This window comes from Bufo bufo, chromosome 8, assembly GCF_905171765.1.
Source record: "Bufo bufo chromosome 8, aBufBuf1.1, whole genome shotgun sequence".
NCBI lineage: Eukaryota > Metazoa > Chordata > Amphibia > Anura > Bufonidae > Bufo > Bufo bufo.
This window is the reverse complement of record NC_053396.1, coordinates 192,692,698-192,719,935: the sequence shown is the minus strand read 5'-3', so window position 1 is coordinate 192,719,935 and position 27,238 is coordinate 192,692,698. Positions and strand designations below refer to the sequence as shown.

The following is a 27,238-nucleotide window of genomic DNA, read 5'->3' as shown; positions in this document are numbered from 1 at the left end:
AAAGCTTTGGCTAGATTCAGAGTGCACAATCTAACCCCCATTCTCATTGCTACTATTACAGAAGACATTGACAGAGATCAGTGGAAAAGATTCCTCCTCGTCTCCTCTTGTGGAGAAGAGACATTCATTCCTTTGACCCTAAACAATGGCAGTCACATCCTATGCTCAGCAAACTTTGCTGTACTGTACACCTTGTCCTAGTGGCGCTGTGGCAGGAGAGAACTCTTGATATTAGTATTACTAGTCACACAGCCTTTAAATAATACCATGTAAATTAAGGTCTAAACAATACTGCACACCTTGACCACATATAACCATCAGATAGTGCCTGAATAACACCACCATACTGTTACCAAATAATACGTCCACACCAGGACCACACATTGCCATTGAGTAGTGGCTAAATAAAATGCACTGTACAAAGGACAATTTTACCACCATAATAATGATCATATGGTGGTAAACTACTAGTTCTACCTGGGGGTTCTGCAGAACATATTCTGTAGGTGAATACAGTGCAAATGAATTCAGTATATCACAAGTGACATTGCATGTAGTTGCTGTCATTCACTTTCTATTTTGTTCTCCATCTGATGCAGACCACCATGACTACTTTTCCTGACCATGACTTATTAGATCTTAGCTTTCCAGCACTCTTCCAACCTATACTCACCCTGTACCCAAATTTCCCATCCTACTGCCTCTTTGAAATTACCTTACTGCTGCATTCGCCAATACTGTCCTTGCTGCTTCCCTAGATCCCCCCATATCTATAGTTACCCCCAAAATATTAGTGCCATAACAGATAGTGCCCTAGATGGTAATAGTGATAATCACACAATCAGGTAATAACAGTGCACCCCTTTGTGCCCTACACAGTAATAGTGCCCCTTTACTGCCCAACACAGTACTAGTGCTTCCTTAGTGGCATCAAGTCATAATGCTGTAACACAGTATAGTCGTTACACAGTAACGGTGCCCCCCGCAGTGTCCATACACAGCAGTAGTGCCGCCCCTTTCTCCACCGCAGAACTAGTGTTCCTATCTCTTTGGCATCAGCTCAGTAATGGTGCCCCTACACTGTAACACTGCCCTCCTCACAGTAATAGTGCCCCCTCAGTGCACCCAACAATTTAAAATGCCCCTTTTTGATCCCCACACAGTTAAAAGGCCCCTTAGTGCCTCAATAAGTTAAAATGTCTCCTTAATGGCTCCCATACAGTTAAACTGCCCCCCTTTGTGCCCATACGGGTAAAATGCCCATTTGATGTCTGCACACACATCATTCGCCCCCTTGTTTCCCCACACACAATAAAGTGCCCCCACACAATTAAAATGCCTCCCTTGTTCCCACTCATGTTTACGCACCCTTTCCCATTTTTTGTTGTAGAACAAGATGGCATTGCCCTCTGGCTGTTACCTCCTCAGCTGACCATCTCATCTTATGGGTCCCATACCTGGTGCTTATGTCCATGTCTCGGGTTTCTGATACTTTTCCTCCGCTCATCTTGAATATAGAAGCACAAGAAGTCCCCCGGCGAAGATACATTGTGTCTGTGGCTCACTTAATAATCCGTATTTAAATCTATTTCTTTAAACCTGAAAACAGTATTGATCTTTTTTGTGCCAGGAATCTTCGCCGTTCGTCTCGGGCTTGTAGAATTTAAGACTTAATCATGAAAACTGTCAGGTGTATACAGTAAAATGTTGCTTTTATTACCAACTTTGTTAGCACAATATAAAGTTATCTTTTACAACAATGAAATGCTGATTTCAAAGGTTTATTAGATATATTTGAGTTCATTGTTACATAACCCGAATGATTTACACACAGGCGTCTTTATGACTCTCATAAATGTTTCTTTAATTTCCAGATACAACTAAACTCCCTTGTTGCAATGTACACATGACAGCGACTCCAGCTTGTTAACTTCAAGATGTAATATCCCAGCACTGTTAAGAGGTAGGTACACATGTTCCCTTAATTTCATACTGTATTCCATACTAATGATTCCACTAATGTGTATATGAGAGAGTTAGAGCTGAATTGGTTATTGAACTTGAATTTGATGATTCTTCTGATACATCATTAAGGTTATGTTCACATTGCAGAAATACTGTACCTGTCAAAATATCAGACACCCCCATGGACCCGTAAATCCAGTGTGTATGTGTGAATAGGAGCTTAGTTCAGTGAATATTGTAACTGGCCGCCTCCGCCCAGGGCCTTCTGTGTCACGCGTCCCAGGTGTAGGAATACCTAGTGGTATAGTGCGGACTAAAATGTCTTTTTATGTGTGTCATGGTGCTCCTACCTAGATACCGCTGGACCCCAGGCTTTGGCTCCAAAGTAATAAATAGGGGGAATAATTGAGGGTTTTGAAGAAATAACAGGCTTTAGCATTAAACTGGCAGGCAAACTCAACTCTGCTATATCTTTATCTCACTCTGCTGTACTGACAGGCTGGCTGTATAACTCAGCTTCTTCTGTATGCTGCACTTCACCTTATAGTCTGACTCTAGGTTATTGCAGGGAACTTTCCTCCTGGCTCCTGAAGCTTCAAGCTTTGGCCTCCATGGCCAGCAGAGCTTAAGGTGCTCTGGCTGGCGTGGGCATGTCCAGCAGAGACGTGCCCCTGCACACCCTTCCCCTAGCTGGGGGTAAAACTAGACTAACTCTAACTTGTCCCCACCCTTCCTGCAGGAAGTAGGGCTAGCCCACTTCTCTCCAGAGGGGGGTTAGATTGGAATGGGCAGTTCCATTCTCTCTAAGTACAGCTCTGCCGTGTTTGCTGCCACCTGCTGGTGAACCAGGTACATTACATAAACATAACAGTTGCAAACAGATTAGTAATGCACAGTTTGGGGGACCTGGAAATAAATGCATAAGATGACATGAGGTTAGACCAATAAAGACAGTAGCAAGCTACAGAAGTAGTAACACCACTCTGGGGTGTTACAGTATCACCTCAGGTTCAGCACAGCAGGGGTTACACCCTTTCTCTCCTTGCTCCGTGTGTTTCTGTCCAGCTGCCAACTAACTACATAGTTACCAGCTCCCCTATAAACTCCTGCTTGCCTCTCTCACTCTTTGCCTGATCAATACAGATCCTGCTAGGTTCTGCTGCTTTACCTTGCTATCTGAGCTATAATTGTTTTCCTGTAGGTATACTGACAGTTGCCATCCTGGACTTTGACCTCAACCCGTTCCTGACTATGAGTTAGTCTCATTCCTCAGGTACTCCACTCTGGTGCCCCTTATCCCCATGGGTCAGCAGCCTTCCACTTCTGGGTGGTTGGCACGGTGGATCAACATCCACGGATCATAGCAACATGGATATAATGTCTGAAGTTTGCATCTTCTATGTTTTCTTTTAATTTGTATATCTCGTTATAGTATTCAACAAGATCTGCAAAGTAGGCCATAAGTGAGAACAACAGTTTTCAAAACGCGTTAGCATCAGCAGTAATGGAACACGTGTTTTACCTTGTGGAAACTCATGTCATAGGCACAGTATGCACCATAAATGTCCAAGCGGTGTTGGTCCCAGCTCTAGGACCTGCCTCTATCTTGAGAACAGAGCCCCGTCTCATGCCATTTTAAATGGAGAAGTGGCCGCACATGCGTGGCTCTCTCCATTCACTTCTATAGGACTTTCAAAACTAGCCTAGAACACTGTTTTTGGAAATCCCATAAAATTTATGTTAAGAGCCATGCATGTGTGGCCTCCTCTCCATTCCTGGTAGCACGGGACAGAGCTCTGTTACCAAGACCTAAAGTTGCAACCTACAAGTATTAGACATTTATGGCATATTCTTTGGATATGCCATAAATGTCCAGAAAGGACAACCCCTTAAATGTTGTTCTACTAAAGCAAGTAACATTTTATCGCTATTGGTGCCAGACGGTTCACTTCACATTACCAAACACTCTGCTTGGGAACATTGACATAAAATAAGGGACTCTGCGCAGAGCAGAGGGATTTTTCAAACGTAACTTTCATGAATTTGCAAAAGTATAGAGTACAGTCCAACACCTTGTGACCTCTGAACTTGAACAACTGAATATTAAGTCCGCACACCATAGGAACTGATCTGTCAATCAGTTTGAGGCACTTAAATCACTGGAGAGAGATAGATCCATAATTACTAAGTCTTCTGACTAGGGCGGGAATCTTGTTGTCATGGATCATGACAAGTATCGTAACATGTGTCTGGATCTTCTGAAAGATCCGGACGGATATCGGGTTCTACCCGCAGACCCCACAGCAGCCTTTGTGTCAGAGCCTAATACCATCTTAGGATCAGGGCTTGTCTCAAAGGTAATTAATCAAACCAAATATAATTTCTTACCTGAGGCACCACAAATAGCCACATTTTATGGACTCCCCAAGGTCCGTAAGGAGACAAACCCACTGAAGGGTCGCCCGATTGTATCAGGAGTGAACTCAATCACACAAAATTGTGGTGTTTATTTGGATCAGGTCCTACGTCAATTTGTCCTATCTCTCCCATCGTACACCAGAGACACAATGGATTTTCTCAACAAGATTGAGACTCTCCGTTTTGATCCCTCGTGTCTTCTGACAAGTATAGATGTGAAGTCACATTATAGTAGCATTCCACACGATAAGGGTCTCACAGCGGTGGCCGAATATCTGCGTACTAGAGGGACGTATTGTAGGGGGCACAATCAGTTTGTTATCACACTCCTTGAATTTACCCTCACCCACAATTTATTTTTGTTTGACGAACGATTCTACTACCAGCTTAGGGGGACGGCAATGGGGAGCCCCTGTGCTCCCACATAAGCTAATCTCTTCCTGGGCTGGTGGGAGGATAATATCGTTTTCCCTGACCATGAAATGTGGTGGAATAACAAAATAATATTTTGGTCACGTTATATCGATGATGTGTTTGTACTGTGGAATGACAAGGAGGAGGAGTTTGTTACTTTTGTTGAAGCATTGAACATCAACAACATCGGTCTGAGGTTTACATATGAGTTGCACTCTGAATGTATCCGTTTTTTGGATGTTAAGGTCAAGAAACAGGGCGACAGACTGGTTACGACGATCTTTAGGAAACTGTCTGCCACCAATGCCATACCATCCCCCACACTTAAAAGGGGAATCCCAGGGGCCAGTACCTCAGGGTTCGAGGGAATTACACGAACCTTGAGGAATTCTACAGGTGTCTAGGAGTCTACACACGAACCTTGAGGAATTCTACAGGAGTCTAAAAAACTTTACAACAGGTTCACTGGGAGGAGTAATCCTAAGACCACCCTAAGACAAGCACTAGGTAGAGATAGAAAAGATCTTTTGGTCCCCCAAAACCCCCCGGAAGATAAGCAATCAATTCGTCTCATTTTTACCTATGACGTGGCCAGTCCTGAAATCAAAACCATCCATGACAAATACTGGCCCATCTTATTGATGGACCAGGATCTGACACAGATTATGTCCCCGTACCCTAGTATTACATACCGCAGGGGTAGGAGCTTTAAGGGACCGTCTTGTACACAGCCATTACATGGGTCTGGCTGTTACTGGCATCTGGCTTGACCGACGTCCTACAGGGATGTTTCGCTCTGGCACTTGTAAGGCCTGCAGTTTTATCTCTGTCTCAAAAACAATCACAGGCTCTGCCACCAAAAGGACAATCCCTATCCACGATTTCATTAATTGTAAGAGTAAAGGAGTTGTGTATATTTGCCAATGTCCCTGTCCTATGGACTACATAGGTAAGACCTTCAGGGAACTGAGAAGGAGGGTCTGTGAGCACGTTCATGAGGTATGCAAAAAGGAGACCACACCCGTAGCAACACATAATAACATAATAACATAGTACATAAGGCCGAAAAAAGACATTTGTCCATCCAGTTCAGTTCAACCCATGTTAACGAAAAGCATTCAGGGGACCCACGTGTACTTAAATTCTCTGTTTTAGAGATGTCTCCCCCATCACCGAGGGAAGGAAATTGGAACAGAAAGATCCTTCAGAGGGAAACTGAATGGATCTACCGATTCAGGTCCCAGGCACCATTCGGTCTTAACGTTCAATTGTTTCATTTAACAGGAGATCTTTTGTTTTTGTTTGTACTTATATGCATAGTTGTGAAGCCCCCCTATGTTTCTCCTTCTTTGAGCACACCACCTCCGCCTCTGGAAACCTTGTGCCTTATACTTGCCTTGACAACTACAAATTGATGCGACCTCACAGCACATGTCGACGTTAACTAAATGAGTGAACTAACAAATGGTCCAATAGGACCTATCTACGTCTTGTTTCATGCGCTGTTGTATTTTTATAAAACATCACTGTTATTTGTCAATTCTCTTAAAAACATGATGTAAATTAGTGCTCATTAAACTATGACAGATTAAAACTATCCGTGGCCAGGGTTCGCTCCCTCTTTAGCTCTGTATGCCGCTGCGTTTGTGCTGCTTCACAGCAGTTATATTATCCCAATGTCAACTATAGCCTGGTATCGCGGCTTGTAGTTACCTTGTTTCTATTTCTATATTAGCTATAATTTGCTCCTATATTTGGAGCTCCCTCACTGCACTGAGCCTAAAAACACATGCACACATGCAAAACAATCCACCCTGCATCTCGACATGTTTCGCTGGACTCCCAGGGGATCGTGCAGGTATGTGTGTTGGGGACGGGGACCATCTTTTAAAGATTCGTATCACGATGACATAATTATGACTGCCTATGGTGTGGTTTCCAGTCCGTCTCACCCCTTTTTGCCACACCTTCTTCCTCGTTCCGATAGGTTCACACACGCTAGGAGTTTCTCCTTCAGCCGCGTCTCCAATCTCTAAACATCTTAGTAACCTGAACACAAATGAAGAAACACCCCTGTCAAAACATATAAATAAATATCATAGAGCCAGTCCCTCAGGCCTCAAAATCTGGGGGATACAGAAAGTCAAGGCAGGCCCTAGACAGGGAGACTAAAATCTCTGTCACCAACTGGAATAAATGAAGGTTTTACTTTTTCTTAATTTCTGTAAGATAATGGAACAGCACTTTTCTAATTTACATAAGAGTAAAAAATAAAATAAACACAATAGAGAAAACTCTTTATTCATAACGAATATGGACAGATAAGGGACCATCATGATAATACAGTGGGATGCGAAAGTTTAGGCAACCTTGTTAATCGTCATGATTTTCCTGTATAAATTGTTGGTTGTTACGATAAAAAATGTCAGTTAAATATATCATATAGGAGACACACACAGTGATATTTGAGAAGTGAAATGAAATTTATTGGATTTACAGAAAGTGTGCTATAATTGTTTAAACAAAATTAGGCAGGTGCATAAATTTGGGCACCACAAAAAAGAAATGAAATCAATATTTTGTAGATCCTCCTTTTGCAGAAAAACAGCCTCTAAACGCTTCCTGTAGGTTCCAATGAGAGTCTGGATTCTGGTTGAAGGTATTTTGGACCATTCCTCTTTACAAAACATCTTTAGTTCATTCAGGTTTGATGGCTTCCGAGCATGGACAGCTCTCTTTAAGTCACACCACAGATTTTCTATTATATTCAGGTCTGGGGACTGAGATGGCCATTCCAGAACGTTGTACTTGTTCCTCTGCATAAATGCCTTAGTGGATTTTGAGCAGTGTTTAGGGTCGTTGTCTTGTTGAAAGATCCAGCCTTTGTCACTGATTCCTGGACATTGGTCTCCAGAATCTGCTGATACTGAGTGGAATCCATGCGTCCCTCAACTTTGACAAGATTCCCACCCAGTCCCTGCACTGGCCACACAGCCCCACAGCATGATGGAACCACCACCATATTTTACTGTAGGTAGCAGGTGTTTTTCTTGGAATGTTGTGTTCTTTTTCCTCCATGTATAACGCCCCTTGTTATGGCCAAATAACTCATTTTTAGTTTCATCAGTCCACAGCACCTTATTCCAAAATGAAGCTGGCTTGTCCAATGTGCTTTAGCCCACCTCAAGCGGCACTTTTTGTGCTGTGGGAGGAGAAAAGGCTTCCTCTGCATCACTCTCGCATACAGCATCTCCTTGTGTAAAGTGCGCCGAATGGTTGAATGATGCACAGTGACTCCAAGATGATGTTGTAGGTCTTTGGTGCTGGTCTGTGGGTTGACTGTGGGTTGACTGACTGTTCTCACCATTCGTCGCTTCTGTCTATCTGAGATTTTTCTTGGTCTACCACTTCGAGCCTTAACTTGAACTGAGCCTGTGGTCTTCCATTTCCTCAATATGTTCCTAACTGTGGAAACAGACGGCTGAAATCTCTGAGACAGCTTTCTGTATCCTTCCCCTAAACCATGATGGTGAACAATCTTTGTCTTCAGGTCATTTGAGAGTTGTTTTCAGACTCCCATGTTGCTACTCTTCAGAGAAAATTTAAAGAGGAGGGAAACTTACAATTGACCCCCTTAAATACTCTTTCTCATAATTGGATTCACCTGTGTCTGTAGGTCAGGGGTCACTGAGCTTACCAAGCCAATTTGAGTTCCAATAATTAGTTCTAAAGGTTTTGGAATCAATAAAATGACAACAGTGCCCAAATCTATGCACCTGCCTAATTTTGTTTAAACAATTATAGCACACTTTCTGTAAATCCAATAAACTTCATTTCACTTCTCAAATATCACTGTGTGTGTCTCCTATATGATATATTTAACTGACATTTTTTATCGTAACAACCAATGATTTATACAGGGAAATCATGATGATTAACAAGGTTGCCCAAACTTTCGCATCCCACTGTAAGTGACAAAATGAAAAGAAAAAGAAAAAAAGATGACAAAATAAAAAAGAAAAATAGATATAATACAGTGGAAAGATGATAATACCTACCATGGAGATGGGTGGGCGTCTTTTCCCTGGGACCAATGGGACCCATGGATGAGTGGGGCTGGCGGAGCAGCTTGCAGGATCCTAATTTTGACATATACCTAAATAATGACCAAGATAGGGATATGAATTATACAGATACTAATATTCAATAAGTACAGCAAAAACCTCTGATCCTCTGTGATCAGTTAGAATATAGAAAGCTTCCATCCTGGTAAATACATGCACAATGGTGCAAACTCGCAATATAGGAAAAGCTACCCATCTTTAGATAGATCTACTGTAGTACCAAGTAATTAAACTGCTGCATTAGAATGTTATAATATACCTATTTCCAAAACTATCGCTCATGCGCTCCACTTTGGGACGGTGGGCTAAAGAAGGAATTCTTCTAAGTTGGTGCGCCTCTTGGGGGGGGGGAGGGGGTAATAAAAAACTTATTCTAAGTAGATGCGCCTGCGCCCATCCATCCTACAAGATGAGGAAAATATTTCAAAGTCCGCACGCCTGCGCAGTCCCTCACCAAATACTTACTGTCGGGAGAGACTTTTGCGCCAACTTGTGTGATACATCGCGAGATTGAAGACGCGGCTGGAGGAGAAACTCCTCGGAACGAGGCAGGTGTGGCAAAAAGGGGTGAGACGGACGCCTAGAAACCACACCATAGGCAGTCATAATTATGTCATCGTGATACAAATCTTTAAACGATGCCCCAAACATACATACCTGCACGATCCCCTGAAGACGCTGGGAGTCCAGCAAAACATGTCAGGATGCAGGGTGTATATGTGCATTTGTTTTTAGGCTCAGTGGCAGTGAGCTCCAAATATAGGAGCAAATTATAGCTAATATAGAAATAGAAACAAGGTAACTACAAGCCGCGATACCAGGCTATAGTTGACATTGAGATAATATAACTGCTGTGAAGCAACACAAACGCAGCGGCATACAGGGCTAAAGAGGGAGCGAACCCTGGCCACGGATAGTTTTAATCTGTCATAGTTTAATGAGCACTAATTTACATCATGTTTTTAAGAGAATTGACAAATAACAGTGATGTTTTATAAAAATACAACAGCGCATGAAACAAGACATAGATAGGTCCTATTGGACCATTTTTTAGTTCACTTATACTGTACTTGCCTTGGATGCGTGAAGCGTCCTATCACTATAGGGTGGTCTCCATCTAGTACCACCCTTATCTTTATTCATATACTTCCTGGGTTTATCCATATCTAGGAATCCAGGCAACTGGGTTACTATATATATCTTTTGTTCTTGTGCCAGGAGCTATATATGTTGTCTGGCTATGGTACTTAATGTTTGATATATCATTTCCCCCTGGAGTTGCCTTTGTATTTTATTGTAATAACTGGTGGTCATCAATATCATTTGGCATATGTAATAGTGCCTTCTATTATGTACCACATTTATTTATTTTGTGCACCCCTCCTCCATCCCCTGCTGTTATCATGCGCGCGGTTGGTCGATCAGGGATGGAGGGGAGGAAGCAGCGCTTCGCTGATGCGCTCCTGAATGCGACCGGAGGCAAACATGGGACCTGATATCCCTGGAAGCGACCACTGCGTTCCATCTGCCGGAAGTGGTGCGTTCCATTCATCAGAGTCACATGAAGATGATAGGAACGCACAATGGATACTGCATTGAAGCGCTGTATGCGCTCCACATACCAGAGGTAGGCGGTACTAGCATTCCACTGACCGGAAGTAAGTCCCCTGGCGCGAATTTCGTGCGCCGAGGTGATATATTTAAAGCTAGACAAACACTAATACCTGCTCCTGCACCAGCCTTTGCAGGACAGGCGATACACGTCATGGGGCCCTCCCAAATGTAAGTTACCTGCATTCTTTCCTGTATCTAAGGTTTGGATTATCTTGTTTGAAAAGTTATGCATGGTTCTCCTTTTCGGTTTTCCCTTCCTTCTACTTTGCAGGTAGTAATCCAGTTGGATAACATGTGAGTTCCCTGAGTATGCGCCTGACCGACTGTCTACCATAAGTACTATATTATTTTTTTCATCCCTTTTTATCCTGTTTTGACCACTCATCTAATCTGTACCAGCCCCCTGAAGAACCTAAATTGGGGGAAACGCATTGAAGAAATCTGTGTTTTAGGTCCCACGTGGTAGGGATGGTTAGGGCTCATCAGGCCTAGGCACGAGGACGGTGAAATCCAACCATCAGGGGTTGTCTCCAGGCTGAGGCTACAGTAGGGTCGGTGTAGGAAGAGAATAAGACCCACCCCCTCCTCCGCCGTCTCTTTGCCTCTTGGCCATTATCCCTTACTTCATGTTTTGTTTTGTTTTGGTAACATTTTTTGGTATTCAGTGATATTTGCTATCTAGTGATATTTGATATATACTGTACCTGGTTTGATTAATTGGGCACTCGGTTTTCCCCCTGGGTGACCTTTATGTGTAGGTCCGTATTTTAGGAATTTAGTTAATAAAAATTTAATGTTTTTAGGGGTCTGTTTTTTTTCTTAGCAATTACCTGCCAAGAGTGTCTTCCACTGTGGAGGACCTAGTACATCCCTACATTATACATTGGTTTCAATGACCTTTATGTATTTCCTCCTTTTCCCTGCAGGGGAGCTGCAGTGGAATTGAACACTTACTGCCAGGTTCCTCTGCAGATTACAGGTAACACAGATTACAGGCGTAACCACAGCATGGGACAGTATGGGGCCACACTGAGGAGCATTATAGTGGTTTATGCCCATTGGCAGAATAATTTCTTCCCCAAGCATCTACCTTTTCATGCCCAAATAGCATGGACCCAAGCAAGTTACATATTACAACAAAAAGATCGAAGAAGGAGGATCTCCCCTAGCCAGTGTTAAGGGGTTAAAGTCTATTTCCATCTGCGGCACTGTGTTCGCCTTTCTCCTCCTTGTCATTGAAGATATCATGCGGTCTTCTTCCCTACTAGGGCATCTTGAGCTGAAAGAATGGGGTCACCCTGATTGAAACTCCTCTTTATTCATCAAGGTTGAGAGCTGCAGGAACCACGACCCTCAGCACTGCAGGATTTCACTGGGTGCTGTGTAATAACGGTGTACGTTCCAGCCCCCCAATGATAATAGCTAAACGTTTGACTCTCCGGGAAACCCTCAGATTGTCTACCCCTTTAATAAATAACTTGGTGCATGCTCCCAGCACATAGTGGCCTCCTCAGTAGAAGTATCCAGATGCCTATTCAATGGCAATGATTTTTATCCCTTAAAACATATAGAAAATAGAAATATAAGAAATACAGTGACATTGCAGATACAGTATACAGTATATGTGTCCTTGGATGTAGCCATGACAACCTGGATGAAAACTCCCATTGTTTATATCACAGGCTGCATGTGGAGAACCGGAAAATGGAGCAAAATGAGGTTTATATTTAAAATTGACATTTACGTGATATAGACGTGTAGCCTGTAAGAATGCAAACTGAGTCCTTTTGATACGGAGCCATTGGCACGCCGTTTGCCTCTGTATGGTGCCTTCAATATGGCATCCAGTGTACTTATTGCCATGGTACGGGGCCCATAAAGGTAAATTACAGCTTCCTAATACTAATACTCCCCTGATACGACTGTGTGCATTAAGCCTTACATGAAGTATAGAACCCCTTTAAAATGGCAGTCTCATGAAGACAAAGCAGCCTTCAGTTAAGGCATATGGATGTCATAGGAGGCATTCCATGCTTGGGGGCCTTCTCTGTGAGCTAGAACAGAGACTCGCTATGTAGTTTCAGCTTATAGACAGTTAGCCAGTCAGTCTCCCTATACATTTTCATAAATTCATGGTCCCGTAAAGAGGTCTGCTTATCTCCCACATTGATAGCATATCTCAGATTGGTGCAGGTCCCACCTCTAGGATCTGTACTTATCTCCAGAATGGGACCCCCAAAGAGAAGAAGAACACACTATGAATGCGAGGTGTGCTCTCCATTCATTGCTGTGGAAGCTCCGAAAATGTCTGAGCAAGTGCATTCAGCTATTTTCGGAAGACCCATACAGGTGAATGGAAAGCATGCCATGCAAAAATGGCCACAACTCCATTTATGGTTATGGTACCGCAGGCACTCGGCTATTTTTGGAACTCCCATAGCGGTGAATGGAGGGTGGCCAGGCATGCAGGGCTGCTCTCCGTTCACTTCTGGAGATAGGTAGTATCCACACCTATCTGAGGCTACTTTCACACTAGCAGCAAGGAACTCCGGCAAGCTGTTCTGGAGGGTAAACAGCCTGTCGGATCTGTGCTGCCGCTAGTGCACACGTGCCCCCGGACTACCGCTCCGGCCCTATTGACTATAATGGGGGCGGGACGGAGTTCCGGCGGCAGCATGGCAAACATGCTCTAGGTGCTAATGACGCCCACATAGCACCTAGAGGCTCATTAGCATATCTATAAAAGTACGTTTTTAAGGTGAACGGCAGCAGACAGATGATAAGTAAGAACACTGTTATGGACTGCTGACACTAACACATCGCTAGTGTCAGTCAGCTAAATAGGACCAAATCTGGTGATAGAAGCCCTTTAAATATTTTTTTTTGTACATAAACATTTCAGAGACCCAAAAGGCGGCCGGAATAAAACTATGACATGGCTAAGGCCAAGGTTAATCACATGGAGTACAGTATGGCCCCACAGATCTCTACATTATGGATGCCTACAAAACAGATCCATAATACAGTGTGCATGAAATAAGATCTTAAAGTGGTTTTCTCAATAATATTTAACACTGTGGTGCTATTTCTGATCATGAGGGTCCATCCTTTGAAATTTCTACGACCAATGGAATGAAGGTGTCACAGTCTTTGTTGTAGGCTGTGACACATGTTTCAGCGTGTATGGGCTTTGCTCCCTTCTCCTGGTTCCTCCCCTGTCTGGTGATGGACGGGTTAACTTCCTGGCTGGGTGTGGCCACTTAGGTTTTATCACCTGTGGCTTCCAGGCTGGAGTCAGTTGTACTCCAGCCTTTGTTGGTGCTTGAGTTTTGCTCCTTTCCTGGGTGTTTTGGTTCTTCTATGTCTCTCCGATGTCATCTATTTTATCCCGTTTGTCTACCTTCCCTTCACTACCCTTGCATATGTTTGGTGATGTTTATGTTTGGGTGGTTGTTGTCTTGTCTAGTGGTTGTTACATGTCTGGTCTGGTTGTGTCTGTAGTCCAGCATATTTGCTGGACATGTTTTCCTGTGTGGTGTGCCTCCGGAAGGGGGTCTCAGAGTTCCCCGGAGGGGGAACCACTAGCCTGTATGCAGCGCTGCCTGGGGCCACCGTGCATCTTGCTGCATGGGGGTCCAGGCAGTAACTGGTGTGCTGGATACCTGTGTGTGTTGTTGGTACGGTGTCCTGTTTGGTGTGTGGGCTCCAGTCCTATAGCATGGGTTCCAACGTGGTGGCAGCGGCAGGTAAGTAAGTGTGTTGTTTTGTCTTCTTACCTGCTGATCCAGTTGCTGTTTATGGTCTCCACTTTTCCCTGCAACTAGGCCGGGGGAGACTCCTGTTTATCCGTGTCTGGGATGAACAAGTCGTCTCAGCCCCTTCCCTATTATGAGGGATTATCAGGGTGACTCAGGGTCCGAGGAAATTCCCCACCGTACAATGTGGTGAGTAAACGGGAAGACAACTAAGCCAGGACACTGAGGACAGGGAGCAGGTCACCTCCTAATGCTTCCCTAATCCTCGCCCTTACTCCTCACCATATGAACGGACCTGGATGGTAGGACGGCTCATACCCAGGAACCTCGGACCCTGAGTCGCAGCCAATAAACGTGCAGGTAAGTACTGTCCTCACTGTAATGCCAGTAGCCATGTTGGCTACTGGCATTACAGTGATTGGCTGGCCGCAACGTGTTATCGGGTGCTATATACCACCAATGACACATGTTCGGCTCATTCGTAGTCAGGGAGAGCTGGGCATAGGAAGGAACAGAGAGTGTAGGGAGTGTAATTAAAGGGCTTCTATCACCAGATTTGGTCCTATTTAGCTGACTGACACTAGCGATGTGCTAGTGTCAGCAGTCCATAACAGTGTTCTTACTTATCATCTGTCTGCTGCCGTTCACCTTAAAAACGTACTTGTATAGATATGCTAATGAACCTCTAGGTGCTATGTGGGCGTCATTAGCACCTAGAGGGCTCCGTCCACTAACCATTTCAGCCGCCCATCGCGTCCCTCCAGCCCGCCCCGCTCCTGTTGATTGACGTGAAACTTCTCAGTATCTCGTACCAACTCCCGCGCCTGCGCAGTGCGCTTCTGTATTCTCCCGGCGCCGGCTTCCTCACTGCGCCTGCGCCAACTACGTTACAGTGAGGAAGCCGGCACCAGGAGCGCGGCATTCACTCACTGCGCCTGCGCCGAATACAGAAGCGCACGGCGCAGGCGCGGGAGTTGGTACGAGATACTGAGAAGTTTCACGTCAATCAACAGGAGGGGGGCGGGCTGGAGGGACGCGATGGGCGGCTGAAATGGTTAGTGGACGGAGCCCTCTAGGTTCTAATGACGCCCACATAGCACCTAGAGGCTCATTAGCATATCTATAAAAGTACGTTTTTAAGGTGAACGGCAGCAGACAGATGATAAGTAAGAACACTGTTATGGACTGCTGACACTAGCACATCGCTAGTGTCAGTCAGCTAAATAGGACCAAATCTGGTGATTGTACATAAACATTTCAGAGACCCAAAAGTCCTTGTAAGGACTATTGTGTGCGACAGCAGCAATATATATTTGTAGCGCAACCTGTGCTAAATTGCTCATTGTTAGGCCTCATGCACACGACCGTTGTTGTGTTCCGTGTCCGTTGTTCCGTTTTCCGTGATTTTCTGCGGACCCATTGACTTTCAATGGGTCAGTTGAAAACTCGGAAAATGCACCGTTTGTCATCCGCGTCCGTGTTCCGTGTTTCCAGTCCGTCCAAAAAATACGACCTGTCCTATTTTTTTCACGGACAACGGTTCGCGGACCCATTCAAGTCAATGGGTCCGTGAAAAAACACTGAGGCACACAAGATTGTCATCCGCGTCCGCGTCCGTTTTTTTCCTATCATTTGCAAGGCAAACTTGACTTAGATTTTTTTATCACTTTTTATGTCAAAAAATTTGTGCATACACTTCTAAATCCTACGCTATTGTACGCTGGCATGAACGTGGCATGAACTGGCGCTCTACGCCTTGGAGGTGCTGGCCTGCCCTGCCACCAGCGTTTTGTCTAAGTGGGTATTTAGTGCTGCTGGTGGCATTATAACAGATAAGCGTATCCTCCTGTCAACTGAAAATGCTGACAGGTTGAGTCTTATAAAAATGAACAAGGCCTGGATTGACCATGACTTCTCAATTCCACCAGAGGAAAGCTAAATGTGTTGTTTATAATGTACTGAATACACTGTAATCCCATGCACCCCTTCCACCACAAACAAGGGTATATGGTCGAATCTTCCCTTTCTCCTCTTCCATCATATCAGCACATGCTTATTCATTGCATATAATGCCCTCGCATATAGGCCCTTCACATATAATGTTTTACAGGGTCAGCTCACCAGCAGGCCCTTGCATATAATTTTTTACAGGGTCAGCTCACCAGCAGGCCTTCACCTACAACCTTTTAGAGGGTCAGCTCACCTGAAGGCCCTCGTATATAATGTTTTACAGGGTCAGCTCACCTGCAGGCCCTCACCTACAACCTTTTAGAGGGTCAGCTCACCAGCAGGCCCACACCTAAAATCTTTTACAGGGTCAGCTCACCAGCAGGCCTGCACCTAAAATCTTTTACAGGGTCAGCTCACATGCAGACCCGCACCTAAAATATTTTACAGAGTCAGATCACCTGCAGGCCCTCACCTAATTATACCTAATATGTAATTTGCGTGCATGCTTCCTTGCTTGGATGTGGTAGCCGTAGCTGTTTCTCAGGCTCCCTCTCCGGAATCAAACCCTGATTGCCCGTTACCCGTAGTCACCATGGTTTGCGCTGACAATTACATCGAAAGTTGATAGGCCAGACATCCGAATGGATCGTCGCCATCACGGGGACGTGCGATTGGCCCCAGGTTATCTAGAGTCCCCAAAGCGTCAGCAGGCCCCCACACATAATGTTTTAGATGGTCAGATCAGCAGGCCCTTGCTCCAAATGTTTTTGAGGGTCACCAGCAGGCCATCAATCATAATTTTTCAACACTGTGTATGATGCCCTCCTTTATGTGTAACAAAGGGTGTATTGTATTGCCGGGTCCTTGTAATTTTTTCACTTAGTGCATAGGCTTTATGAGTGTAGGAGTCCCACTACATGAACAATTGTACCACATTGTGAATGAGGCCCTCCTTTATGTGATATACAGGTTGTATCGGAGTGCCTCTTCCTTGTAATTTTTGGCAGCACTTGCACTTTATATACAAGTAAATATACAGGAAAGAATGTTTCCTAACAATTTTTCCTCTAAAATCGATTTTATCTTCAGTTTTGTGCGTATTATTGTCAGTCTGTAAAAGTGACGTACTACTCGGACAACATCGTTCCCAGCAGCGACCTGGGAGTCCAAGATGCATCCAGACATCCTCCCCATGCTGTTCCTGAACCATTTCGGTGGTGTTTCCATCAATTTATGACCTTTTCCTATGAACCAGACACCCTCCTCTCTTCAGAGCAGGGGGTGCCTGGTTTAAAGGGAACCTGTCACCGGGATTTTGGGTATAGAGCTGAGGACATGGGTTGCTAGATGGCTGCTAGTACATCCGCAATATCCAGTCCCCATAGCTCTGTGTGCTTTTATTGTGTAAAAAACCCGATTTGATACATATGCAAATTAACCTGACATGAGTCCTGTATGTGAGATGAGTCAGGGACAAGACTCATCTCAGGTTAATTTGCATATGAATCAAATTGTTTTTTTTTACCAAATAAAAGCACACAGAGCTATGGGGACTGGGTATTGCGGATGTGCTAGCGGCCATCTAGAAACCCATGTCCTCAGCTCTATACACAAAATCCCGGTGACAGGTTCCCTTTAATGCTCTGGTTCTCCCATTGATTTCCATTATACTCGGGTGCTCAGTAGAGCATCCTGATGTGTTCGGCCGAGCACTATGGTGCTCGATCAACACTTAAGGCCACTCCTTCCGGTTCTCAGATACAAAACATCTCAAGTAAGTCTGAAGACTATGATTAGTGCGCTCCGTCTGTCCGTTCGACTGAGGATGAAAAGCCGAAGAAAAGGACAGTTGTATACCCAGTCGAGTACAGAACTCTTTCCAGACTCTGGAAACAAACTGAGTCCCACGATCTGAGACCACGTCAGAGGGAATGCCATGGAGTTTCACAATGTTGTCAACAAATACTTGTGCAAGTGTTTTAGCATTAGGTAGGCCCAGTAAAGCAATAAAGTGCACCATTTTACTAAAGTGATCAACTAACCCTAAGAATAACTGTCTTTCCTATAGAGTTAGGTAGATCAGTGATAAAATCCATAGATAGGTGAGTCCATGGTCTGGACGGGATAGGTAACGGAAGTAAAGATCCGGAAAGTATGTGTCACCTTAGCACGTGCACAGGTGGTACAGGCTGACACATAGTCCTTAACACACTTACGCCACACCGGCCACCAGAATCTACGAGATATGAGGTCAGCAGTGGATCTGCTTCCAGGGTGTCCCGAAAGAACTGTACAATGATGTTCCTCAAACACCTTGTGACGTAATTGTGGCACAAATAGTTTCCCAGAGGGACACGAATCCAGTGCGTCTCCCTGAGCCTCTAACACCTTTGTCCATCCAGTTCGGCCTGTTATACTGCAAGTTGATCCAGAGGAAGGCAAAAAAAAACTGTGAGGTAGAAGCCAAATGTAACGCACCGTTTCAGCAGACAAGGGGTTAAAATCCGTTTAGGCGATAAGCCCCTTTCTGAGAAACAGGCACAGCTACTGCAGGATACACCAAACTCCCGAACTGGATACAAAGTAGCACTCCAAACTGGAACCTCACGAATAGCTGCTAGCAGACGAACAGGAATCAGCTTACACTTCTGGCCGGTCTTCTAACAGCATACAGTGAATCCCCCCAATAACGAGACAAGGCTCCGTGTTGAGGGTCAAGCAGTGGTCTGACTGTACTTCACGTACAGCCTCTTTTATTCATAAACCACAAACATAGTACTGCCCACAGGGGTTTGAAATACAACCAATCAGTAATTTATAACACATACAATGTAACTACAGCAACCAATCATTCACGCCCCCAGAGGACCAGAATGAAGACTGTGACATAGGACAAATACAACATATCCCCACAATGCATCATGGTCTCCTCCTCTCTGTCCCGGAGACAACCTGAGGAGCAATCCAATTATCTCTGAGGACAAAGGGAGATCGCCAATACACATGTGAGGACAACAGAACAGACATCACCATTTAAACACACAATGGGACAATGGCACAATAGAAACACACCCAGCATTTTCCTCCCAAGCTGACAAGTTACACTTATTATAAATTGTTACAACTTTGTGAGTTTACATTGGCCATACATATATCTAACATCAATTTAAACAGTATAACTTTGGGACAAACCTATCCAAAATTCACTTGAATAGGTTCAGGGGTTTAAAAGTTAGTATATGGCCCATAATCCAGGGGCAAGAGGCCAGCAGCCAGTCCTCTCCAAAACCCAGTGGCGAGGTTGGTTTCGCCACACATCTCCCCCCCCCCCAGGGAAGACTAACCAGATACCTGACCTCACGCCGGTCGGTACCTGAGTTAGTCTGGCAGCCCACCCACAACCCAATACTGGACCTGTTGAATTTAGTAGCCTGTCTCTGTCCAGTGAGTCCACCAAGGTTATGTTGGAAGCTGGTACTTCCGGTCTCTGTGTTGCTCCCTGGCTTGGAGTGGAGGTTGCTTTGTGGGCAGGGATCAGCGGTACTCTGCCCTGGTGCCAGCGCTACCACGGAAGAAGCCTGGTTGGAGCCTGGTTGTTGGAGGGGGAGACCGACTGTCTCTACCCCCTGTGCTGTAAGTGCAGAGACCACGGTCCCATCTGCACTGTTGTGGGGCTTACTGTCTCCCCCTGGTGCGTTAAGCTGCCGCTGGGGAGAGGGGGTAACGAGCTCCTCTCCCATACATACTTCCAGCCGCTGGGGAGGGCGACCGACCGTCTCCGCTCCCAATACAGTGTCCTGCTGCTGGGGAAAGAATACTGGGCTCTCTATTCCCTGCTGGACACTCTGCCGCTGGGGGACAGGACCGACTGTCTCTGCCCCCTGTAACTCCGCCTGCCGCTGGGGAATGGAGACTGGGCTCCCAAGTCCCAAAAAATCATGCTGCTGCTGGGGGGCAGGAACAACTACCTCTGCCCCCTGTAACTCAGCCTGCCGCTGAGGAGGGAGGACGCTGCTCTCCTCTCCCTGCATTTCACACTGCCTTCCCGGCATATCACTCTGCTGCTGGGGGGCAGGAACAACTACCTCTGCCCCCTGTAACTCAGCCTGCCGCTGGGGAGGGAGGACACTGCTCTCCTCTCCCTGCACTTCACACTGCCGCTGGGGAATGGAGACTGGGTTTGTCACCTTACTGTCCTTCTGAGCCTTCTCACTCGCGTGGAACAGCTGCTGGTAGCCCTGTTCCAGCTCCATCTCCCGGGTCACCAGGTGGACCAGGTCCTGCTCAATCTCATGAGTGTCGTCCCAGTCATACCTGCTCTCCCTCCATTCCAAGAGATCATGGAACCGGGCTTGTGTAGGGCTCCCAAACTCCAGCTCTGAAAAAGTCTCCCATAACAAGCCAGGACCATCAAACTCCTCTCCCTCCGGCTTGTCATGCTCAGCTGTCCTGGGTAGGTACTGTGCCCCATACCACCAGAGCGCCTGGTAGGCATCTTCCAGCCACAGCTCCCGCCATGCTAGGAGTTCCAATTCCTTTACCCATTCCTCCCGGGGCTGCTCTCCCAGGAAGGGCATCCGCAGGGCTACTCGCTTCTGCAACCGCTGGTCTTCCGTGGGGAGTCTCTCGTCCTGCATATACTCCACAATACCCAGTACCTGGTACCAGGTGCCTTTGCGGACTGCATCTCGGTCATCCATGACACCCTCATCGTACTCCACTGCTGTTTCCATTCTGGTGCTGTCAGGGTCGCTGTACTGGGACATGCGTTGCCCTCAAATTGTAATTCCAGGGAATGATGTTTCTTTGTAGCTGTCCTTCTGGGCTGTGGGAACGATCCCACTGCTGCCACCAATGTAACGGACCGTTTCAGCAGACAAGGGGTTAAAATCCGTTTAGGCGATAAGCCCCTTTCTGAGAGACAGGCACAGCTACTGCAGGATACACCAAACTCCCGAACTGGATACAAAGTAGCACTCCAAACTGGAACCTCACGAATAGCTGCTAGCAGACGAACAGGAATCAGCTTACACTTCTGGCCGGTCTTCTAACAGCATACAGTGAATCCCCCCAATAACGAGACAAGGCTCCGTGTTGAGGGTCAAGCAGTGGTCTGACTGTACTTCACGTACAGCCTCTTTTATTCATAAACCACAAACATAGTACTGCCCACAGGGGTTTGAAATACAACCAATCAGTAATTTATAACACATACAATGTAACTACAGCAACCAATCATTCACGCCCCCAGAGGACCAGAATGAAGACTGTGACATAGGACAAATACAACATATCCCCACAATGCATCATGGTCTCCTCCTCTCTGTCCCGGAGACAACCTGAGGAGCAATCCAATTATCTCTGAGGACAAAGGGAGATCGCCAATACACATGTGAGGACAACACAACAGACATCACCATTTAAACACACAATGGGACAATGGCACAATAGAAACACACCCAGCATTTTCCTCCCAAGCTGACAAGTTACACTTATTATAAATTGTTACAACTTTGTGAGTTTACATTGGCCATACATATATCTAACATCAATTTAAACAGTATAACTTTGGGACAAACCTATCCAAAATTCACTTGAATAGGTTCAGGGGTTTAAAAGTTAGTATATGGCCCATAATCCAGGGGCAAGAGGCCAGCAGCCAGTCCTCTCCAAAACCCAGTGGCGAGGTTGGTTTCGCCACACCAAATTTCCCCATTAAAGGGGCAAAAAATTCCTTCCCGACTCCAATCAGGCAATCAGAATAACTCCCTGGATCAACGACCCCTCTCTAGTAGCTATAGCCTGTAATATTATTACACTCCAGAAATACATCCAGGCCCCTCTTGAACTCTTTTAGTGAACTCACCAGCACCACCTCCTCAGGCAGAGAGTTCCATAGTCTCACTGCTCTTACCGTAAAGAATCCTCTTCTATGTTTGTGTAGAAACCTTCTTTCCTCCAGACGCAGAGGATGTCCCCTCATCACAGTTACAGTCCTGGGGATAAATAGATGATGGGATAGATCTCTGTACTGACCCCTGATATATTTATACATAGTAATTAGATCTCCCCTCAGTCGTCTTTTTTCTAAAGTGAATAACCCTAATGTTGGTAATTTTTCAGGGTACTGTATTCCCCCCATTCCAGTTATTACTTTAGTTGCCCTCCTCTGGACCCTCTCCAGCTCTGCTATGTCTGCCTTGTTCACAGGAGCCCAGAACTGTACACAGTACTCCATGTGTGGTCTGACTAGTGATTTGCAAAGTGGTAGGACTATGTTCTCATCATGGGCATCTATGCCCCTTTTGATGCAACCCATTATCTTATTAGCCTTGGCAGCAGCTGCCTGACACTGGTTTTTACAGCTTAGTTTGCTGTTCACTAAAATTCCTAGATCCTTTTCCATGTCAGTGTTACCCAGTGTTTTACCATTTAGTATGTACGGGTGACTTGCATTATTCCTTCCCATGTGCATAACCTTCCATTTGTCTATCCAGATCCATCTGTAGCAGTGTACTGTCCTCTTCCGTGTCAATTACTTTACACAGTTTAGTGTCATCTGCAAAAATTTATACTTTACTATGCAAGCCTTCTACAAGATCATTAATAAATATATTGAAGAGAATAGGGCCCAATACTGACCCCTGAGGTACCCCACTAGTGACAGTGACCCACTCTGAGTGTGTACCGTTAATAACCACCCTCTGTTTTCTATCAATGAGCCAGTTACTTACCCACTTACAGACATTTTCTCCAAGTCAAAGCATTCTCATTTTTTATACTAACCTTTTATGTGGTACAATGTCAAATGCTTTGGAGAAGTCCAGATATACGACATCCATTGATTCGCCACTGTCAAATCTAGAACTTAGCTCCTCATAGAAACTGATTAAATTAGGGTATTTTCACACTTGCGGCAGAGGATTCCGGCAGGCAGTTCCGTCGCCGGAACTGCCTGCCGGATCCGGTAAAACGCATGCAAACTGATGGCATTTATCAGACGGATCAGGATCCGGATCCGTATGACAAATGCATTGAAATGCCGTATCCATCTCTCTGGTGTCATCCGGAAAAACGGATCCAACATTTATTTTTTTCACATTTTTGAGCATGCGCCGACCGTAATGCCGGATCCGTTTTGCCAGAACACTCGGCATTAATGCATGTCAATGGGACGTGTTCCGGAATTTAGGACGGAGATAAAAACACAGCATGCTAGGGTATTATCTCCATCCTGAAAAGTCAAAAAGACTGAACTGAAGACATCCTGATGCATCCTGAACAGAATGCTCTCCATTCAGAATGCATTGGTATAAAACTGATCAGTTCTTTTCGGGTATTAAGCCCCTAGGACGGAACTCAATGCCGGAAAAGAATAACGCTAGTGTGAAAGTACCCTAAGTTTGACATGACCGATCTCTCATAAAGCCATGCTGATATGGCGTTATTTGCTTATTTTCAATGAGGTACTCTAAGATAGCATCTCTTAGAAAACCTTCAAACAGTTTACCCACGACAGATGTTAATTTACCGGCCTATAGTTTCCGTGCTCTATTTTTGGACCTTTTTTGAATATTGCCACTACATTTGCTATGTGCCAATCCTGTGGAACACTCCCTGTCAGTATAGATTCCTTAAATATCAGAAATAAGGGTCTGGCTATGACATTACTTAATTGTCTTAGGATGCGGGGGTGTATGGCATCTGGTCCTGGCGATTTGTCTATTTTAATCTTTTTAGGAACTACTTCTTCCTGAGTCAGATAGGGCACTTTTAATGGGGAATTAACTTTTACATTCTGCATTTCATCTGACAGTTTATTTTCCTCAGTGAATACAGTGGAGAAAAAAATATTTTATAGCTTTGCTTTTTCCTCATCGCTGTCTACAACTCCCCCCTCATTACTCTGTAGAGGGCCGACACCTTCAGATTTATACTTTTTACCATTTAAATAATTGAAAAACATTTTAGTTTTGCTCCCTTTGGCAATTAATTTCTCAGTCTTTAGTTTGGCTGATTTTATTTGTTTTTTACATATTCTATTTTTCTCTTTATAGTTTTTCAGTGCTTCCTCGCTACCATCCTGTTTTAGTGATTTACTGTAAATGCTTTATTTTTTTTCATTTATTGCTTTCTTTACCGTTCTATTTATCCACATTGGCTTTTTCTTGTTCCTTAACCTTTTATTCCCATAAGGTATGTACCTCTCACACTTAGATTTTAGGATGCTTTTAAAAATCTCCCATTTTGTGGCTGTATTTTTATTTTTGAGGACTTTGTCCCAGTTAGTTAGACCTATGGCCTCTCTTAGTTGGCTAAATTTAGCTTTTTTGAAGTTTGGTATTTTTGTTCCTCCCTGAAGAAACACTCTTTTGAATGATAATTGGAAGGTTATTACTTTATGGTCACTATTTCCCAGGTGTCCCCCGACCTGCACGTCTGTTGTTCTGTCAGGTCTATTGGTTAATACTAAGCCCAGTATAGCCATCCCTCTAGTTGGGTCCTGAACCAGGTGGGAAAGGTAATTGTCTTTGGTTATTGCCAAGAACCTGTTTTCTTTATGAGATATACAAGTTTCAGTTTCCCAGTCTATATCTGGGTAGTTGAAGTCCCCCATAATAACCACCTCACTATGATTTGCCGCCTCGTCTATCTCGTTTAGTAGTAGATTTACTGTGGTATATTAGGTGGTTTTTAATAAACTCCTATTAGTAATTTATTATTGTTTTTGCCTCCATGTATTTCTACCCACAGTGACTCCACATGTTCATGTCCCTCACTTATATCTTCCCGAAGTGTGGGCTTTAGACAGGACTTTACATAAAGGCAGACCCCTCCCCCTCTCCGGTATTCGTGATCCTTTCTAAACAAACTGTATCCTTGTACATTAACTGCTCAGTCATAGCTATCATCCAGCCATGTCTCAGTTATTTCCACAGTCATATCTATCATCCAGCCATATCTAAGTTCTTCCCACTATGTCATAGTTCTCCTTACACATCACTAATTCTAGTTCCCCAGTTTTATTAGTAAGGCTTCTGGCATTAGTATACATACATTTAAGAGGTTTATGTATATTTTTTACCCTACACCTTTCCTTCTGAACTGTTCTAGTCCCTCTTTTCATTCCTCCCCCAGTCCGATTACCTGTCACCCGGTCTCTATCTTCACTATCTTCCCATCCTATAACGTAATTACCCTCCCCCATTCCCTAGTTTAAACACTCATCTAACCTTCTAGCCATCTTCTCCCCCAACACAGCTGCCCCTTCCCCATTGAGATGCAGCCCATCCCTACGACAGAGCCTGTAGCCAATAGAGAAGTCAGCCCAGTTCTCCAAGAACCCAAACCCCTTCTTCCTACACCAGTTCTTGAGCCACTTGTTTACCTCTCTAATCTCCCTCTGCCTTTTTTGTGTGGCTCGTGGTACAGGTAGTATTTCGGAAAATACTACCTTTGAGGTCCTTGCCCTAAGCTTTTGACCTAAATGCCTAAAATCATTTTTAAGGACGCTCAATCTACCTCTTACTTTGTCATTGGTTCCGATATGGACCATGACCGCTGGATCTTCTCCAGCCCATACCAGTAAACTGGCAACCCGATCTGCGATGTGTCGAACTCGAGCGCCAGGAAGACAACACACTGTTCAATGATCCCGGTCTTTGTGAAAGATCGCCCTATCTGTACCCCTAATAATAGAGCCTCCTCGCTACCACCCTTCCTCACATCTACCCCATAGAGTGCTTGTTCAGTGAGCAGCAAACTCTTCCAAATTGTCAACACTTCTCAGTGCTGAAATTCGCCCGTTTAGATACTCGATGTGCAATTCCAAACGGGCAATTTGCTCACATTTTGAAAAAAGATATGCACCCTCAAACGGCTGTTCCAAGACTGCATACATTAGACAAGATGTGCACTGGACTGTGTTGTCAATAATGGAACACATACTAAATGGGGATTACACAAGAAAAGAGAAAAATACAATATATTGTAGTGCAGTGATAAGAATGTAACTTACTGTAGTCCCCTCCTAAAGTCCCTGAATCTGAAGTCACGTAATCTAAAGTCACACACTTAATATAAAAACACACTTGAAATGAAACACTCTAACGCTCACAAACTCGCGTTATTTTCCTGCTTGTATAAATGCAGCTCTCAAACCAGCCTGCTTTTTTTCCTCTGGATTCAAAGGTCAGTGTAAAGAGCGGATATCACCACCCCTTTAGACAGTATGGGACTGAGATTTTCAAAATCACCACCTCCAGGAAAATTATGACGTTCTTAACCCCAGGATGATAGGTGACAGTGAAATTGAATCTGGTGAAAAACAATGACCATCTGGCTTGTCTCGGGTTCATTCGTTTGGCTGACTGCAGGTAAGCCAAATTTTTGTGATCAGTGAATACTGTGATCGGGTGAATCGCCCCTTCCAACCAATGACGCCACTCCTCAAAAGCCAATTTAATGGCCATTAACTCTTTTACCCACATCATAATTTCTCTCAGTGGGAGAGAGTTTTTTATAGAAAAATGCACATGGTCGCCATTTATCAGGTGACGGGCCTTGTGACAAAATTGCTCCTACCCTCACCTCGGACACGTCCACTTCCACAATAAAAGGTTGTGATACATCCGGCTGCACCAATATAGGGGCAGAAGAGAAGCATTCCTTAATTGCAGAAAAGGCTCACAACGCTGATTCAGACTGAGACATCCGTCCTCTTCTTAGTCATGTCAATTAAGGGTTTTACTATTGTCAAATAATTCTGGATACATTTTTGGTAATAGTTGGTGAACCCTAAAAACCGCATAAGAGCCTTCAGATTCTCGGGTCGATCCCAGTGCAATACAACACGAACTTTCTCTGGATCCATTCGAAAACCTGAAGATGACAGCAGGTAACCCAAAAACTGCACCTCGTGTACAGCAAAAACACATTTCTCTGATGTGTTTTTACGTCTGGAGAATAAATTTGAATGTCAGCTAAATACACGACTAC

At 44.6% G+C, this 27,238-nt stretch overlaps 1 protein-coding gene across 1 annotated transcript in view; it reads left to right on the top strand.

Annotated features, from left to right (window-relative positions):
* Nucleotides 1–27,238, top strand: part of LRFN1 (leucine rich repeat and fibronectin type III domain containing 1) — a 209,339-nt gene that overhangs the window by 118,355 nt on the left and 63,746 nt on the right. Inside the window, exon 2 of the mRNA XM_040404862.1 lies at nt 1,875–1,963. The gene's annotated coding sequence lies outside the window, so the exon portion shown is untranslated. The remainder of the gene's footprint in view (nt 1–1,874; nt 1,964–27,238) is intronic.